General features: G+C 36.5%; 1 pseudogene; it reads left to right on the top strand.

The window, feature by feature from the left end:
• Positions 1–12,813: 12,813 nt before the first annotated feature.
• Positions 12,814–14,937, top strand: LOC118884616 (annotated as a pseudogene).
• Positions 14,938–18,279: the final 3,342 nt, after the last annotated feature.

Genomic DNA, 18,279 nt, shown 5'->3' with positions numbered 1-18,279 from the left:
TTTATAAGGGAAATCTCCATCTGTAAGGGAATTGTCCTCTCAGTACCAGGAAGAGGAGTTGACTAAATATCTAGAATCTCTTATCAATGAAGAAAGCAGGGACTTAAATCAATCTGCATAACAACCACACCCTTACTTACTGTACTTTTCCTGGTAACCTCCCAAAACTGTCTCTCCTTCCCCACCCCCAAGACCTTTCTTTGGTCTTTAGCTAGAGATGTTATTTAAGGTGATGGCTTGGGCCATTTGGGGGGAATTACTTAGTTTTCCTGGTTCTCTCCCATGTACATAGGTGCATAGGAGGTATACATGTTATTAAACTTCTGTTTTTGTTTTTGTTGTTGTTGTTAATCTGTTTTGTTACAGAGGGGTCTCAGCCAAGAACCCAGAAGAGTGAAACAGCACTTAAAACAATGACCAGCTAAACTAGTTTTGTCTCCTTACATAGGTTTATTGATTAGTCAAATAAATTTGATTTGACTTATTTTACAGAGACTGCACTGAGAATGTGCAAGACAGGAACCCCTATCTCCAGGATGACCCAGGAACCAGGAATTTCAGTCTACAAAACTCATAGAATGGAAATGTTGTCACCGGAGCCCTTTACAAAGCTAGAAGTTCTTCAGTAAGGAAAATCTAGCTTTTATCAGCACGAGTAACTTATATGGACTTATTCAAAACTGGCCAATCAGCTTCCAAGTTTGAAATTCCCCTAACCCTTTAAATTTCACCCTGGACTCTGGAACAAGGAAGAGATTTGAGCCCTGCCTCCTGTCTCCTTGCCAGTTGACCTTGCAATAAACCTCCTTCTCTTCTCTAAAGCTGGTGCCACATTGTATTGGCTTCTATGCATATTAGGCAGGAAATCCTAGCTCGGTAACAAGGGTAGAGGAAAAACGATTTTTCCTCCCTTACACAGACAATAAATAAACAAAAGTAAACAAATAAATAGAATGCCTTAAAGACAAAAAGGCAGTTTAGATGGAATGAGAGTAATGAGAGGAGAGTTTAGATAGAGCAGTCAGAGGGGGCCTCTCTGAGGAGGTGGCATTTGTGCAGAGACCCAAGTGAGGGTATGAGCTGTGCTAAAATCTGAAGGAGGAATGCAGAGGAAAACAAAGAGAAAAGGAGATCAGAGAGAGGAAAGTCCACTGATGCTGTTTCTAAACAAAAGCAAGTTTATGCCTCAGCAGGAGGCAGGTGCTTTTGCAGCTACTTGGGGTTAAAATAACTTAAAAAAACAAAACAAACAAAAAAAAAAACCTCTAATGTCAGTTCATTTTTAAAAGAAATCTACTAGCAGCCCACCCTGAGGCACTTGACCATGGATTCCCACATCATGCCTTTCTTTTTTTCTGAGCATTTTGAGGTAAATCTCTACATGGTGTACTGTATGTCCCTGTTTTAATATTCTGTTTAATCTTTTTTAAAAAAATACCACCTGGGTGTTGTGCAAAGCTTGTTCTCAAACCTATTGCAAACATTACTCCAGTCTCCAATAACTGGTGAAATACTGCAAACTGATGTTTCAGCTGCTACAAAGTTCCTGGTTCCTTCAGGAATGTTTTACATTTCACTGGTGTAATGATAGAGTTTATGATTATCTACAGTATGTAATTATATCCATTAATAGTAACAGCACATTTTTACATTAATTATAATGAGAATTAATGGGTAGTTATATGGATTTTCGGCTACAAGGAAAAATTTTGGTACCAATTACTCCTGTATAGCCACAAATGAATTTATGCATAAATTTACTTTGGTAATTATTTTAGGAAATTATGAGATTTCAAGTTCCAGTTACCATGAATTATGGAAATTAGAAATATATATATATATATATATATATATATATATATATATATATATATATATATAAAGTGAGAAATTGGGCTTTGGAACTCTAAAGGGAAGGCATTTTATTGTAAGAGGAGGCAGTTTGGCATGGAGGTTAAGGAGGTAAAGACAGATGGACCTCAATTAAAACCTAATATCTGCCACTTATTGGCTCTTATTTAAACTTTCCCACCCTTGGTTTCTTCCTCGTTTGTAAGTTAGGACTCAAGATAATGATTGACCTGAGCTGTACAAATTTAAGGAGATAATTCTGTAAATTTTCAGCATGCTGCCTGGTATATCATAAATACTCAATAAATGGTAGTTGCATATATGGAGAATACGGAGGTGGGTTTATGTAATAAAGCCTTAGGAAATGTATATATGTATTTTCCCTAAAGGTCTAAGAGAAGGTAAACTCATTTAGAACTATATTCTTTGATATCCACAAGAGAATATGGACCAAATATAAGTGAGGCTGAGAGAGGCAGGAGGTGAATATGGAAATGATATTTCATGGCCCATAAAATCAGAAAGGCATCACAATTTTGAATGGAACACCAACCACAATTAGAAAATAAATTCCCTCCTGTCATGCATATTATCCCTAATAAGGCAAAACGAACTTACAAGCATCTCACTGAAACACAGGGCAGTGAGATACTAAAATTCTTTAGGTGCCCAGGCCTGGTTAAAAGAGATTAATGTGTGATAGAAATTATTACTAATTTAGGACTTGCAAAATGCCTTCAAATGTTTACATGAAGCCTTACTCCCTAAATATTTCTCAATCTCTCTCTCCCTCACCTCCCTCATACTTATGTTTCTCAATGTAAGTACTCTTGCCTGGAAGGGCTGCAGAATATTTCTTCCCATGATGGGAAGAGATGGAGTTTTTTCTACATTTTGAAGTACTCAAAATCTTAATTATCTCAGTTTCATTTATTAAATCACCCAATCCTCATGGCAACCATTGTGGTAGTCAGGGCAGGGGCTGTTAGTCCCATTTTTGCGTCTGGCAAATATTTGCCTTGAATTCTATTAAGATACATTCTCCTTCCCTCACTCAATTAATCATAAGGGTCTCTCCATTCTTTCAGACCATAAAAACAGAAGGCAAAATACCTGTACAATCAGGGTGGTCAATAACAATTCTCTGTGTGAATTTGTCTTTCTTTCATCCACTGCCTCAATTAAGAACACATCAGCATTATGAAGAAAAGAAAATACCTTGACATTTTCCAAATCTTGACAAAGCACAGAGCCTTCAATAATGTGATTTGCATTCCCTCCTGTATTTCCTACTGCAGGGTCTATTAAATGTCCCATGCAGATGGCTGTCAAAGCAGGCCTGGGAACAATGTTGCATACAAAATCTCCCTGGTGGATCCAGGAGAGGCACCCTCTGTCTTCCGCCTGCAGACTTGAAATGGCTTCTGCTTGAAGCCTTTGCCTTCATTAGTGGAAAATTCTTTGCTTCACATTTGGAGACATGGGCTCAAGGGATGCAGGCTAATGTTCTCTTAAATTGGGTTTAAGATTAGACCTCACTCCTAATATCCTGCCATATTTAGAGTCTTAAAGAATCCTAATTCCCTCCAAAGAGAGCCTAATTTAATCTCTCTTTCAGATGGGCCCTTGGCAATATGTGCCACATCTCAGAGAGACCCTAGCTCTCTTTCTCCACCTTCAATACCTTCACTTAAGGGTATCCAAATTGGCTTTCCCCCATGAATCAGTAGCAGTGATTTGAGAAGACTTCATTTGGGCCTCATAGGGCACCATGTTTGTTAGAAACATGGCCCAATAAAAAATATGGCTCATTTCAGGGAGAGCTCTTTTGAACTCATCAGATAAGCCACAGTCTTGCTGCTGCAGATAAACAATAAGCTTATATTGGTAATATGAGAGGGTGATTATCCAGCTCTTAAATAGAGAAGAGGACAATTCAAAGGTCAGTGGGCAAAGGAGAATCAAGATTCACATGGAATCCAAATCAAATGATCTCATGGCGTAGTTGGAGAGCATTTTCCTTAGCCATGCCTCCTTCCCTTCTGGTAGTAAAATAGAAATTGGAGTCTTTATAATTATTGAAACAAACTAATGTACACTTAATATCACAAAATTTTCATTGTAGATTTTAAGCGTAGTAATGGAGCAAAAAGGTTATGAGATTTCAATCTATGTTCCCTTTATCCATTTGTCTATCCATTCATTCGTTCATTCATTCCTGGTAACCACTGTTCCAGACAACTGGATAGCATCACTGAACAAAAAAGCCATAACATCAGCTCTCCAGGTACTTACAGTATTGTGAAGGAGACAGACAATAAACGATAAACATAAAACAATATTCTGCTGTGGAAACTTGTGTATTCACTGAATATTAATCTTATTTTATCCTTAGGTCATTTTTTTTTTTATAAACCTCTCTGAATCCATTTATCCACAAAACTCTACCTCTTTATAGCACTTTTAAAGTCAAATTGGGCTGTGTGTGTGTGTGTGTGTGTAGGGGGGAGGATGACAATTCAAATTCAGCAATTTGCCTGAACTTATGTATTAACTAATTTATAAATGAGGAAAGGATTCCAGCTGGTTTGTCTGACTCTACTGTCATCCTGCAACTGCTATGCTGCAATACCTCTAAGAAACAGTGCTGCAGAAATGAACAAATGAAAGTAGGGTTTTAAAAAATAAACTATTTTGTTTCCTTCTGTGAGTCTTATGTATCCTACGTAGAATCCTATGTAGAATTAGATCACCATTCCTGCTTTCTCTCGCTTTCTTTCTTCCCTTTCTTCAATCTTTATTTTTCCCTCCAACCCTCCCTTCACTTCTCACTTCCTTTTAAAAAAAAATAATAAAATATATAAAAAAGGAAGATTCAAGGCCCCTGAGAATACTCAGGTTAAAAGAATCAATAATAGATTTCTGTTTGTGTTTATTTTTTATTTCAGTTTTCCTGATTCTGTAAGACCCCCAGCTCTTTATTTTTTAACCAAAAAATATGTTGAAGAATTTCCTTTTTTATTTGACTTTTGCCATTCTCCTGTATTATCCTTCCCCTAATTAAAAAAAAAAATCCTCAGGGGCTCCTCTTCTCTTCAAAGTAAAGTTCTTACCAAGAAGTCTTGGACTTTAGCAATTGGGCTCTAACCTATACTTATTTTCACATTAAAAATAAATAAATAAATAAAACTTCTTCTACAATGAAATTATAGTTCCATTGATCTTAGAGATCTCCTAATGTAGTATGAAAATCCATGTATCATTTCCCTTTCTCCATATTATTATTATTTTTAATAAAATGGTAACACTTGGGCTTCCCTGGTGGCGCAGTGGTTAAGAATCCTCCTATCAGCGCAGGGGAACATGGGTTTGAGCCCTGGTCTGGGAAGATCCCACATGCCGCGGAGCAGCTAAGCCCGTGTGCCACAACTACTGAGCCCGCGTGCCACAACTACTGAGCCCGCGTGCCACAACTACTGAAGCCCATGCACCTAGAGCCCGTGCTCCACAACAAGAGAAGCCACTGCAATGGGAAGCCTGCACACTGAAACAAAGAGTAGCCCCCGCTCGCCACAACCAGAGAAAAGCCTGCGTGCAGCAATGAAGACCCAACGCAGCCAAAAATAAAATAAATAAATTTATTAACAAAAATAAAAAAATAAATACAATGGCAACCCTTCCTTCTTATCTTCTTTCAGGAGTCCAGTCTAAGTATCTCTCCTCCTCTGTGTTGTCAGAGTGACTTGCTACCCATCCAATGTCTGCAGTGAACTTATAGATGTCTGCAATTGTCTATATACTTGTCTGAGACAATAATATTCAGTACTTAAGAAGTGGCAATTCATGGGAAAATATCTGTGAGAAAGGTAATACACAAACACACACACACACACACACACACGTGTGTTCTTACACCAGAAACAGTGTCTCTGTTGGACTGCTTCTTCCCCTACTCCATGCACAGCAAAAAACTACATACAGTTAATGCTTCAAAAAAATATTTGTTTTTGGCACGTTCAAGCTGCTTAGTGAGACTGTTGATCTTCCTTTAGTGGAAATCTTTCTTATAATAAATAATCTTGTCAGCACAAACAAAGTCAATTATAAATAAAATGATTTTCATATGCAATATAACAGTCTCAAAATTAGTGGTTTCTGTTCCCTAGATATTTACTAAAAGTATATATATGGGAAGTAAGAGCTTTAGCATACAATTTAAGGGCCAGAAACTCCCACTCAATTCCCCCCAAATATCTCCATAATATCACTGCACTAACATAACTATAACCTATGACTAGAAGATTTCTATTTCTCTACCTCTTTCCCTTCTTCCTCACACTATCCAAGTACGTTCTCAACTGCCACGTCACTCTGCCTCTCTTCTTTCATACCATCTGGAAACAAAGAGAAAACTAAAAATCTGCAGGTCAAATGACCTGCCATATTTTCAAATTTCTATGAAAATTCTCCATAAGTGATGTGGACCTGAGGTTTCCTCAATAAAACTAATATTCAAAACCTCTGTTTTACATGAAGTACAGTAAGACACTGTACTGAACAAATTTACTACTTCAATTCCATCCTTGATAAAATGATGATCCAAATGACTACCAGTTTTACATAAATCACATCAAGTCAAAGGTCTAAATTGCTATCTCTATCTTCTCCAAACTCACTTCCTTCTATTTGTCATGCCCCTTTTACTTGTACCTCTGTGCTTTTGCATTTATGATTTTCTTCCACTTTGCCCCAATTACACTCCTCCTTGTACATCTAATAAATTCCAATTCTTCCTCAGAGAACAATGTTATTGTGAGGGTTTCTGTAAGTTTCAGGACATCCAGTCCTTGCAGACAGAGGTAGAGATGGTTGCAATGGAAACACTATGGCAACACATTGCCTAGCAAGAAGATAAATACCATAACAGAATGAATACAATCAACTGTTTCTAAGCTTGTCCACTCGCTATATCATTAACTTCTAGAGAAATCAGACATCATTGTTTCCTTGTGACCTAGCACAAGACTTCACAAATAGTACACACACAATGAATGTTGACTCCCAATTTGCAAAGCTGCCCTACTTTTTCAATCACACCTCAGGCCAGAACTTCATTGACAGCCACAATAACAAACCCTGGGGAGTGAGGCAAGGAATCTATCAATAATTTCCAGATTTACCACATCATATTATTTAAAATGTCCAGTTTTCAACAACAAAAATGAAATATGCAATGAAATAGAAAAGCATGGCCTTTATACTAGAAAAAAAATCAACCAATGTAAACTGTCCCTGAAAAGCCCAAATCGTACTTACTAGACAAAGACTTTTAGAAAGTTATTTTAAATATGTTTTTAAAAATAAACTATGCCTAAGAATTTAAGGAAAGTATGAGAAATATGTCTCACAAAATAGAAAATATCAATAAAGAGAGACAAATTATTAAAAAGAATGAAATGGAAATTCTAGAGTTGAAAAGTATAACTGAAATGAAAAAAAATTACTAGAGGGGTTCAATAGTAGATTTGAACTGGCAGAAGAAAGACTGCTAAACTTGAAGACAGGTAAGTAGAAATCATACAATATGAAAAACAAAGAGAAAAAACAATTAAAAAATGAAGAGTGGGAAATAAGAACATGAAAAGATGCTCCACATTCTATGTCATCAGGGAAATGCAAATTAAAAGAAAAATAAGATATCACTACATATCTATTAAAATGGCCAAAATCTGGAACACTGACAACAACAAATGTTGGTGAGGATGTGAAGCAACAGGTATTCTCATATATTGCTGGCGGGAATGCAAAATTATTTAGACACTTTGGAAGACAGTTTGGGACTTTCTTACAAAACTAAACATACTCTTACCATATCAGCCAGAAATTGTGCTCCTTGTATGTTTCATGTGTACATTGTATTCCTACTTCTGTACACACTGCAATGTGCTCACCACCAAAAGTTTGTTTTCCGTCCATCATCATACTGTTGACCCCCTTTACCCATTTCACCCTCCTCCTCACCCCGCTTCTTCCCCTCTGGTAGCCCTTACTGTGTTCTCTTTATCTATGTGTTTGTTTTTGGTTGTTTGTTTATTAGCTTTTTATATTCCACATATGACTGAAATCATACAGTATGTCTTTCTTCATATGACTTATTTTCACTTAGTATTTTCCCTCAAGGTCCATCCATGTTGTTGTAAGTAGCAAGGTTTTATCTCTTTTCATGGTTAAGTATATTCTATTGTACATATATATCACATCTTCTTTACCATTTATGTGTTGATGGGCACTTAGGTTGTTTCCATATCTTGGCTATTGTAAATGATGCCACGATGAACATGGGGTTGCAGATATCTTTTCAGATTAGTGCTTTTATATTCTCTGGATAACTAGCCAGAAGTGAGATAGCTGGATCATATAGTAGTTCTTTTCTTAATTTTTTGAATAATCTCCACATTGTCATCCACAGTATCTGAACCAATTTACATTCCCACCCACAGTGTATGAGGGTTCTCATTTCTATAAAAGACATACTGCAGATTAAAAAATATGAATGTGTTGATAGATATACAAATGGGAAAAATATATAACATGTAAATAGATATCAAAAGAGAGATGGAATGGCTATAGCAATATCAGACGAAACAGATTTTAAGATAAAAAATGTGACAGAGATGAAAAAGTATATTTTATCATAAAAAGGGTCAATCCATCATTATACTTATGATCATAAATGAATGCACCTAAGAATGGAGTGTCAAAATACATGAAAAAAACTGATAGAATTAAGATAGAAATAGAACAATTAAAAGTTGTAGCTGGACACCTTAATACTCCCACTTTCAATAAAATATAGAACAACTAGAGAGAAGTCAACAGAGATATAAAAGACTTGAACAGCCTATAAAACAACTAGGCATAACAGATACTCAGAGAATATTCAACCCAATGAAAGCAGAATATACATTCTTTTCAAGTGCACAAAGCAAAAAGAACATTATCTAAGATAGACCATATGTAGGCCATAAAACAAACATCAGTGTATTTAAAATGATTGAATTCTCTGACTGAAAGGAAATGGAATTGTCAATACGAGAAGAAAATTTGGGAAATTCACAAATTTGTAGAAATTGAAAAAACACACTCTTAAATAATCAGTGGGTCAAAGAAGAAATAATAAGATAAATTAGAAAACATTTTCAGATGGATGAATATGGCATATAACATACCCAAACTTATGGGATGCAGCTGAAGTGGTGGTTAGAGGAAAATGTATCTGTAAACACAACACCTACATTAAAAAACAAGGACCTAAAATAAATAGCATAACCTCCCACCGAAGAAACTAGACAAAGAAGAGCAAACTAAATGCAAACAAGCATAATGAAGGAAAAAATAAAAATTAGTCCTGAAGTCAATGAAATAGAGAATAGAAAAAAATAGAGAAAATCCACAAAACCAAGAGTTGTTTTTTTAAAAATGTTTAAGAAAAGTGTCAGAATTTAGCTAGACTGACCAAGAAAAAAGAGAGAAGACAAATTACTAAAATCTGGAAAGAAAAAGGGGACAATATTGTCAACCTTACAGAACAATAAATGATTATAAGTGAATGGTATAAACAATTACATGACAACAAAATAAATAATCTAGATGATTATTTAGGGACAAATTCCTAGAAAGACACAAACTACCAAAATGAATTCAAGAAGAAATTGTAAAATCTGAACAGGCTTATAACAGACAAAGAGATAGAATTAGTCATTAAAGAAAAACTCTACCCACAAAGAAAAACCCAGAAACAGACGGCTTTACTGGTGATTCTACCAAACTTTCAAAGAAAAATTAACATCAATTCCTCACAAACTCTTTCAAAAAGCAGAACAGGAAAAAAACAAAACAAAACAAAACAAAAAAACAGAAAAGGAGGAAACACTTCCCAACACTTTCTATCAGGCCAGTATTTCCCTGATTTGAAACTAGACAAAAATATCACAAGAAAACCACAGACAATAACTCCTATGAATACAAACTCAAAAGTTTTAAACAAAATACTAGCAAAACAAATCAAGCATCATAAAAAAGTGTTAGTTGTTATGTACAAATTTGTGAGTTGATCCGAGAGATGCAAGTTTGTTTAACAAACAAACATAACCAATGTAGTATTACCATATTGATATTAATAATTACCGTATTAGTATTTGAAAGGAATAGGAGACTTAATTGATCTGATAAAGGATATCTACTAAAACCCTTAAAGAAGACTTAAATAAATAGGAGACCTAAATAAATAGGAAGACATCCCATGTTTACGGACTGTAACAACTAATTTGTTAGGATGACAATACTTCTCAAATTTTTCTGTAGGTTGACTACAATACCTATCAAAATCTCAGCTGGATTATTTTTGTAGAAATTGACAAGCTGATTCTTATAGTCATATGGAACTGAAAGAAATCCAGAATAGGCAAAACAATTTTGCAAAAGAAGAACAAAGTTGGAGGACTCCCACTCCTCAATTTCAAAACTTAATACAAAGCTGCAGTAATCAAGGCAGTCTGGTACCAACATTAGGATATACATATAGGTTAAATAAATTTGATAGTCCAGAAATAAACCATAACATTTATGGTTAACTGATTTTTAATAAGGGACCAAGAGATTCAATGGGGGAAAGATTTGTCTTTTCAACAAATGGTGCCGGGAAAATTGGATGACCACATGCAAAAAAGTGAAGTTGGGCTCCTACCTAAAATAATATGCAAAAATTTAATCAAAATTGATAACAGACTTAAATAAAAGATGTAAAACTATACAACTCTTAGAAGAAAATATAAGCACACATCTTTAAGTATTTGGATTAGGCAGAGTTTCCTTATATATGACATTAAATTACAAGCAGAAAAAGAAATCAAGAAAAAGAAACTGGACATTATCAAAATTAAAAACTTTTGGGGCTTCCCTGGTGGCGCAGTGGTTGAGAATCTGCCTGCCAATGCAGGGGACACAGGTTCAGGCCCTGGTCTGGGAAGATCCCACATGCCGCGGAGCAATTAGGCCTGTGAGCCACAACTACTGAGCCTGCGCGTCTGGAGCCTGTGCTCCACAACAAGAGAGGCCGTGACAGTGACAGGCCCATGCACCGCGATGAAGAGTGGCCCCCGCTTGCCACAACTGGAGAAAGCCCTCGCACAGAAACAAAGACCTAACACAGCCATAAATAAATAAATAAATAAATTAAATTTAAAAAAAAAACTTTTGGACTTCAAAGGACACCAAGAAAGTGATAAGACAACCCACAGAATGGGATAAAATGTTTGCAAATCATATATCTAGTAAGGCAGGGGTCCCCAACCCCTAGGCCACAGACCAGTAGCAGTCTGTGGCCTGTTAGGAACTGGGCCGCACAGCAGGAGGTGAGCGGCAGGCAAGTGAGTGAAGCTTCATCTCTTTTTATAGCCGCTCCCCATCACTCATGTTACCGCCTGCGCACGCCTTATGAGAATCTAATGCCCGATGATCTGAAGTAGAGCTGAGGCAGTGATGCTAGTGCTAGGGAGTGGCTGCAAATACAGATTATCATTAGCAGAGAGGTTTGATTTCACAGAGACCATAATAAATCAATTGCTTGCAGACTCATATCAAAACCGTATCAGTGAGTGGCAAGTGACACTTAAGCTGCATCTTATAGAGTAGACTGGACATAAGCAACACACTTCGGGTGTCACTGTCTCCCATCACCCCCAGATGGGACCATCTAGTTGCAGGAAAACAAGCTCAGGGCTCCCACTGATTCTGCCTTATGGTGAGTTGTATAATAATTTCATTATGTATTACGATGTAATAACAACAGAAATAAAGTACACAATAAATGTAATGCCCTTGAATCATCCCGAAACCATTCCCCCCCTCACCCAGTCCATGGAAAAATTGTCTTCCACGAAACTGGTCTCTGGTGCCAAAAAGGTTTGGGACTGCTGTAGTAAGGGACTTGTATCTGGGACATTTAACAAAAGATCAGTCAACTCAAGAGTTACTAAGACATAAAATGAGATAGATAACAAAGGTTGGCAAGGGCATGGAGGAGTGGAATCCTCATACAATGCTGGTGGAATTTTATAATGATATATCCATTTGGGAAACCTAAAAATGCTAAGTGAAGAGTTACCTTAAAACTCGGCAATTCCACTCCTAGGTATATACCCAAGAAAATGCAAAACATACATCTACATAAACTTTTGTACTCAAATGTTTATAAAAGCATTATTCATAATAGCCAAAAAGCAGAAATAACCCAAATATTCATCAACTGATCAATGCATCAATAAATATGGTATATCCATACAAGGGAATATTATTGAGCCAAAAAAAGGAATAATGTTCTGATACATGCTACAACATGATGAACTTTAAAAACACTGTGTTAAGTGAAAGAAACCAGACAAATAAGACTACATATTGTGTAATTTCACGTATACAAAATTCCCAGAGAAAGCAAATCTATAGACATAGAAAGATTAGTTTTTGCTAGAGGTTTGGTGGAGAGGGAAATGCATAATAACTGCTAATGTGTATGAGTTCTCTTTATGGGGTCGTGAAAATATTCTAAAATCAGATAATTGTTATGTACAAATCTGTGAGTTTAATAAAAGCCACTGAATTGTACCTTTTAGAAGTGTGAGTTTTATGGCATGCTAATGATTTGTCAATAAATGTCATTTTAAAAAGTAATGCAGCTTGAATTTTACAACTGTTTGTGTAATTATTTGATTACTCTCTATCTTCTCCATTATACTGAATCTCGAAAGGGCAGGACCTGTATTTTTCCCTCCACTCCACATCACTGTTTAGAATCCACAGTATCTAATGTAATTTATAGCACTTGGTAGACATGGAAGAAATGTTGAAATAGTGAAATTTTAAAATGGATATTGAATGAATATAACCTATATCAAATTCGAACGCATGCTAGACGAAGTATACCTCTGATGAGAGGAATGCCCTGGGCCACCTTCAGAGGGAAAATGGTAATTGCCAAATATCATTTTTGAGTAAATTCACTCTCATTTCTGAAACGTGTAATGAATAGAATTCCCTCTAATTAGCAGTCATGGCCCCACATGATATGCATGGCCTATGTCATAAGAGCAAAATGTTGAAATAGTTCTTTTATCAGTGCATCAGTCCTCTGTGTATTTATTCCATTTTGCTTTATAAGTTGCTTAGATAACTCTTCCAACAATTACTTAGGTGACAAAAATCAAGTCTCAGTTACAGCTACACAGTACTCCACAGGAGAACTTGGAAAAATGAGTGTTTCTGGTCTGCCCTGTAAGAGGTTTTACTCTCAAATAGTGGCAATTATCTTTTGTACTATTGCAGCCTATATATTATTTGACCAACAAGTGTAAAACCACTGGTTGGCAAAGACATGCTCTGCTTTCACAACCTTCCTGGTAATTGATAATTGAAGCTGACCTGGGAATTGCTTTCCCGTGATAGCGATGTCTTAAGCTGGATATCCTTGCAGTTTAGAGAAGGATTTGACTGTAACTTCAGAGTCTCTGTATCTTAAAATACTAGCCTATTTTCAGAACAATTTTTTGTTTCTTCCTTTGCCAAGGTTAAAATGTATACATTTCAAAATATTATCCAGGAATAAAAAAAAATCAACAGAACTTTTATTTGATCACTAAAAATTTGAAGCAGAGTAATAATCAATATTTTACACTATCTACTACTTATCAAATGCTTTACATACTTTAAAAACTGTACTCCCAAATTACAGATGAACAAACTAATATGGTACCTCAAATTCGTGAGATAATTAATTCATGGGAGAGACTTTAATCCCACAATGGTAGGAACTGGATTTAATTACAATGAGTTTATCTCCATGACACCATTGCTTCTCAACTAGGGGTGATTTTACCCTCAGAGGACATTTTACAGTGTCTGGAGACATTTTTGGTTGATACTAGGGAGGCGGGGCATTTAGTATGTGGAGGCTAGGAATGCTGATAAGTATCCATCAATGGACAGGAAGGCCCCCACAACAAAGATATTTATGGCCCAAATATCAATGCTGAGGTTGAGAAACACTGCATCACTCCAATGGTTCTCAACTTTGAACACGTATGAGAATCACCCAGGGAACTTCAGAAATACTTATGTCCTTTCTGAGGAGATTTTGATTTAATTGCTCTGATGTGTGATCATGATATTAGGGTTTTTAAAATCCCTCCACTGAATCTCATATGCAGTGAAATTTGAGAACCAGGAGAGTATACAATGTTACATCCGCACAAGTTGAGGCTAAAATACTACTCATCAAATGTAAAATTCTACAAAGACTTCCTTGGATTATGGGAACAGGTGGAGGAAGGTAGTGGTAAATGACCTTCTATTTCACTATTTTCACTCTATTTTGCCAAAAATGATTTCAAAGTATTATATGTTAATCAGGCACCTTTCTGGGGGTGCTGGTTCCATTTGTCCTAGACTAGAGAACACAATACTAAGAATGTCTATATATCCTGGAACCTGCCTGCCACCAGGAACACTCTGCTGTCTGTCCTGCTGTTTCCACATTGCCTTCCAGCCCTCCGTGACAGAATTGCCAGCCAGGCTGCAAGGCTGCTGTCAACAGCCAGATCCACCTGGAGCTCTGTGCCTCCTATGTGCACCTGTCCACGAATACTTCTTCATCCAATATTTCCTGCACCAGTTGCCCAAGGAGAGGGAGCCCTCAGGGAAGCTGATGGGGCTGCAAAACCAGCCCCATGGCCACTTCCATGACATCAAGAAGCCAGACCGCAAAGATTAGGAGACCAGTCTGAAGGCAATGGATTGTGCCTTCCATTGGGAGAAGAACATGAACCAGAGCCTGCTGGATCTGTACCAATTGGCCACCAAGAACAACACTCAACCTGTGGCTTCCTGGAGCATTACTACTGGCATGAGCAGGTCAAATCCATCAAAGTGTTGGGTGGCCTTCTCACCAACCTGCCTCAGATGGGGGCCCCAGAAACTGGCATGGCAGAATCCCTCTTTGAAAAGCTCACCCTGGGGGATGGCAATAAGAACTGAGTTTGGACTGTCTTCCTCATAGCCATTGGGGTGACTTCCCCTGGTCACCATTTGAGGCGTTCGGCTCTATATCTATATCTATAACTATATCTTATCTATATCCATATCTATCTATCTATCTATTTATCTATCTATCTTATCATCTATCAATCATGAAAGGGATTCATTGTAAAGAATTGGCTTATGTGCCCATGGAGGTCGAGAAGTCCCACCATCTGTTGTCTGCAAGCTGGAGGCCCAGGAAAGCAGGTGCTATAGTTCCAGTTCAAGCCCAAAGGCCTGAGAACAAGGAGGAACAATTGTGTGTGTCCCAGTTTAAGTCTACCCGCTGGACAACCAGACATGTAAATCCTGGTCAGAGGGCAGGAGAAAAACCAATCTCCAGGTCAAATAGTCAAGAAGAGAACTCATTCACTCTTCCTCTGACATTTCTTTCTCTTCAGGCCCTCAATGGATTGGACGATGTCCAGGCAAATTGGGGAAAGCAAAGTGCTTGACTCAGTCTACAATTCAAATGCTAATCCTTTCCAGAAACACCCTCCCAGATACACCTAGAAATAATGTTTAACCAGCTGTCTGGGCATCCCTTGGCCCAGTCAAGTTGACTCAAAATTAACCATCACAGTTTCCAAACCTAAAATCACACACATGTCCTTTCTTAATTATTCTCTGTGGACCCTCCAAAGGTACTCTCATTTGTCTCCTTCCTGCTCTGTGCCCTGGAGGAGGAACATTGCCGAATGCACATACCAGGTTCCCTAGTCCTTTGTTTCTCTCCCTTCTTAGCTTCGGGTTTTGCAGTGGCTGCTTCCGAAAATGCTTTACATCACTTACCTTGTAATCTGATCCTTCATTAACCTTTCTTTAAACACCTCTTTTGAATGAGCCACCTTTTCCCTCTGAGAAGCTAACCAAAACAAGATCTAATAAAATAAAGTGCCTATTTTTTAAAAACAGAAATCTGAGTGGCTTTTTTTAGGATTAAATGCAAAAATAAAGCTCATATTTTACCATATATACTCCCAAATCCCATCAGGAAAGTTAAGATCTTAACCAAATCCTTGACACTTAGGAAATGTCAACAAAAGTGAGATAATGTACTTTTAATTTATCTAATCCTCAGTTTCCTTATCTTTAAAATGGTGATTGATTGGTCCATGAACTGATAATTCATGATGACAATATCCAAACAGGTTTTCTGACTCTAGGTCTTTAATCCAAATCACTAAATATACCAATCTATCCAAGCATTTTTAGTTTGTTAGATTTCCTCCATTGGCATTTTCTAGAGAGATTAAGTTGGGAGAGGGAAGTATGATTGGTGGTTTTGAGGGTTTGGGTAGTTTATCACTCAGGGTTTTGGGAGAAAAAAGATCTCAAAATAGGGCATTTTCAAGAAAGTTTATCTGCAGTGGACTATGTAAAAATAAGCCATAGAAATACACTTTCTGACTTTATTCTGTTCGCCTGATGGAGGTCCCATGGCCTGTTACAACTAAAAGCAAAAGGACAGAGAAATTCTGGTATACACAGGTGGTTCTTGAGGCCTTAAGATAACTGGGAAAAGGGTGGAGGCAGACCTGGAAGGAAAAGGCACAGAGTTTGGTACGTTGGTCATTTTGTTACTGGTTACTCATTTCTGCACATTACTTAGCTTATGAAAGTGTTTTCATATAAAGCATCTCATTAGATCATTAAATCTTTAGATAAAATATCTTAAAAGCAGCACTTAGAAATCTTTTTTTTTCTCCACTGATAAAATTTTGTCATATTCTTTGAGAGATTTTTTTTTTTTTTGAAGTAGCGTTTAGAAGTCTTGTGGAAGATACATAAACTAATAGTTTATGTTTTGGAGAGCAAAGCCCATTGAGTTATTAACCAATTACAATCAACGGAGCCTCCTAAAAATAATTTTTTTTAAAGTTTATATTTTCCTTTTTTTCTTTCTTCATTTATGTATTCATCTAGTCATACTTCTACATTAATTTAACAGAAGTCCACTAGCACATTTATTGAGTAGTTACTATGTGTTAGAACCTGAGGATTTGATAAAGATGGGCATGATCTCTGCCATTTGCAATTTAATGGGAAACAGTTAGGTTTGAAAAAATGAAGCATGGCCTATTGGGATATTTTTGAAATCTCTTAATAAGTTGTCTGGCTAAATTCTAAGTAAGCATCATTTTGTTCACATTTTTCATTTTGTTGATTATAAAATGATTACATTGTACATAGTTTATAAAGCAGAGTCTAGAACTCAAATTTCCTGACCCCAAGGTCGCTGCTTTTCCAAACTCAATTACTGACTGTAAAATGGATTTTACTGTTTAGAATCCTCATCTGTAAATGCTAGTTGGTTCTTGCCCTTGTTCCTCCTTGTTTTAAAGATACCCCCGTCTTTACTTTTATGAAATGTATAAAATACTTATTTCTCATAAGACCTGGAATATCATTTTTATGAGAAAAATCATGAGTAGAAGAATATCCTTTACATTCTGACTACAATGAGCCAAACCACAGAATGCAGATATTGGGCTGGCCAAAAAGTTTGTTTGTGTTTTTCTGTAACAGCTTATGGAAAACCTCGAATCAATTTTGGGCCAATCCATTAGTTCAATATGAGCAACTTAGATTTTAAAAAATCACATAAATGAAACTTAAAATTGTGATGACTTCTTTCAACTACCCAAGTTAATTCTTTAATAATTGTTTTCACCTCTATATTTTGTCCAGAAAAAATTCAATCTAATTTAAATAAATAGAAGTACCTACAAACTATGCAGATAGAGATTTCTTTTTTTGAAGAATAAAATCATTTAATGATGCTCTGAGAGTGAAAATTCTATTATGCACTTCCCAAATAGTTAATTCTTCCATTCCATTACTGATGCTTCCCTCATTTTAATTAGCAATGTGGAGATAGGAACAGGGACTTCAGAGTCTGTGTCTTAGTTTTGCATTTAGAAGTTGATCTGGGAATTGCTGTTTAGATGGGAAGAATTTTTTTTTCCACAGAAAATATCAGAATATTAAATCAGACAACAGGTTAAGCCAGCCAAAAAATAAGTAACTGTATTAATAAACATTCTATAAATATGAAATCTTAATCGTTGGATAGAACCTGCTAGGACAAAGAGTAAGCATTCATGTAAAAGCTGAGAATGGCAAATAGGATTTGCATATGGTATCTCCCCGCTACTAGGATCATGGATAACATTATTTAACTCCTTAACAGAACCCACTAGCATGAACACCTTTTCCACAGTAACTCCTTCTACTCTTTCTTGTACTCCAGGCACAAAGTTCTTCTCTGTTCCTGCAATAAACCTCCAGGCCTTTGTA

Source organism: Balaenoptera musculus, chromosome 19, assembly GCF_009873245.2.
Source record: "Balaenoptera musculus isolate JJ_BM4_2016_0621 chromosome 19, mBalMus1.pri.v3, whole genome shotgun sequence".
Classification (NCBI taxonomy): Eukaryota; Metazoa; Chordata; class Mammalia; order Artiodactyla; family Balaenopteridae; genus Balaenoptera; species Balaenoptera musculus.
The sequence above is the reverse complement of the archived record's forward strand: the minus strand, read 5'-3'. Positions and strand labels throughout refer to the sequence as shown.